At 41.0% G+C, this 2,073-nt stretch overlaps 1 non-coding gene across 1 annotated transcript; it reads right to left on the bottom strand.

The window, feature by feature from the left end:
- Positions 1-456: 456 nt before the first annotated feature.
- On the bottom strand, positions 457-564 carry LOC130971355 (small nucleolar RNA R71). The gene has a single exon (XR_009082578.1). It is a non-coding gene; the product is annotated as a small nucleolar RNA R71 (small nucleolar RNA).
- Between the last annotated feature and the right edge of the window lie 1,509 nt (positions 565-2,073).

The following is a 2,073-nucleotide window of genomic DNA, read 5'->3' as shown; positions in this document are numbered from 1 at the left end:
GCTAAATTACAACAATCCAAAGACAACCTTGCTGAAATTTTTGAACAAGAAAAAGAGATGGCAGCCGAACCCAACAACAATAATACAAGAAGGATGCTTGGTGATTATACTGCACCTACGTCCAAGTTTGATGGAAGAAGCATCTCAATTCCTGCCATTTGAGCAAACAATTTTGAGCTGAAACCTCAATTAGTTGCTCTAATGCAACAGAACTGCAAGTTTCATGGACTTCCATCAGAAGATCCCTATCAGTTCTTGACTGAGTTCTTGCAGATCTGTAAGACTGTTAAGACTAATGGAGTAGATCTTGAAGTCTACAGGCTCATGCTTTTCCCTTTTACTGTAAGAGACAGAGCTAGAGCATGGTTGGACTCTCAACCTAAAGATAGCCTGGACTCCTGGGATAAGCTGGTCACGGCTTTCTTGGCTAAGTTCTTTCCTCCTTAAAAGCTGAGCAAACTTAGAGTGGATGTTCAGACCTTCAAACAAAAAGATGGTGAATCCCTCTATGAAGCTTGGGAAAGATACAAGCAGAAGACCAAAAGATGTCCTTCTGATATGTTTTCAGAATGGACCATGATAGATATATTCTATTATGGTCTATCTGAGTTCTCTAAGATGTCACTGGACCATTCTGCAGGTGGATCCATTCACCTAAAGAAAATGCCTGCAGAAGCTTAAGAACTTATTGACATGGTTGCAAATAACCAGTTCATGTACACTTTAGAGAGGAATTCCGTGAATAATGGGACGCCTCAAAGGAAGGGAGTTCTAGAAATTGATGCTCTGAATGCCATATTGACTCAGAACAAAATATTGACTCAGCAAGTCAATATGATTTCTCAAAGTCTGAATGGATGGCAAAATGCTTCCAACAGTACTAAAGAGGCATCTTCTGAAGAAGAAGCTTATGATCCTGAGAACCCTGCAATAGCAGAGGTAAATTATATGGGTGAACCTTATGGAAACACCTATAATTCATCATGGAGAAATCATCCAAATTTCTCATGGAAGGATCAACAAAAGCCTCAACAAGGCTTTAATAATGGTGGAAAAAATAGGCTCAGCAATATCAAGCCTTATCCATCATCTTCTCAGCAACAAACAGAGAATTCTGAACAGAGCACCTCTAACTTAGCAAACTTAGTCTCTGATCTGTCTAAGGCCACTTTAAGTTTCATGAGTAAAACAAGGTCCTCCATTAGAAACCTGGAGGCACAAGTGGGCCAGCTGAGTAAGAAATCACTGAAACTCCTCCTAGTACTCTCCCAAGCAATACTGAAGAGAATCCAAAAAGAGAGTGCAAGACAATTGATATAATCAATATGACCGAACCTAGAGAGGAAGGAGAGGACGTGAATCCCAATGAGGAATACCTCATGGGACGTCTCTCAAGCAAGAATGAGTTTCCTATTGAGGACCCAAGGGAATCTGAGGCTCATATAGAGACCATAGAGATCCCATTAAACCTCCTTCTGCCATTCATGAGCTCTGAAAACTATTCTTCCTCTGAAGAGGATGAAGATGTAACTGGAGAGCAAGTTGCTCAATATTTAGGAGCTATCATGAAGCTGAATACCAAGTTATTTGGTAATGAGACTTTGGAAAGTGAACCTCCCTTGCTCATTAGTGAACTAGATACATGGGTTCAGTAAACTTTACCTCAAAAGAGACAAGATCCTGGCAAATTCATAATACCCTGCACCATAGGCACCATGATCTTTGAAAAAGCTCTGTGTGACCTGGGGTCAGGCATAAATCTTATGCCACTCTCTGTAATGGAGAAGCTGCAGATCATTGAGGTACAACCTGCCATATTTTCATTGCAAATGGCAGATAAGTCAGTAAGACAGGCTTATGGATTGGTAGAGGGCGTGTTGGTAAAGGTTGAAGGCCTTTACATCCCTGCTGATTTCATAATCTTAGACACTAGGAAGGAGGAGGATGAATGCATCATCCTTGGAAGACCTTTCCTAGCCACAACAGGAGCTGTAATAGATGTTAACAGAGGAGAATTAGTCCTTCAATTGAATGGGGACTACCTTGTGTTTAAGGCTCAAGGATCTTCCTCTG

Source organism: Arachis stenosperma, chromosome 3, assembly GCF_014773155.1.
Source record: "Arachis stenosperma cultivar V10309 chromosome 3, arast.V10309.gnm1.PFL2, whole genome shotgun sequence".
Classification (NCBI taxonomy): domain Eukaryota; kingdom Viridiplantae; phylum Streptophyta; class Magnoliopsida; order Fabales; family Fabaceae; genus Arachis; species Arachis stenosperma.
Note: the sequence above shows the minus strand (reverse complement) of the source record. Positions and strands in the feature narration are given on the sequence as shown.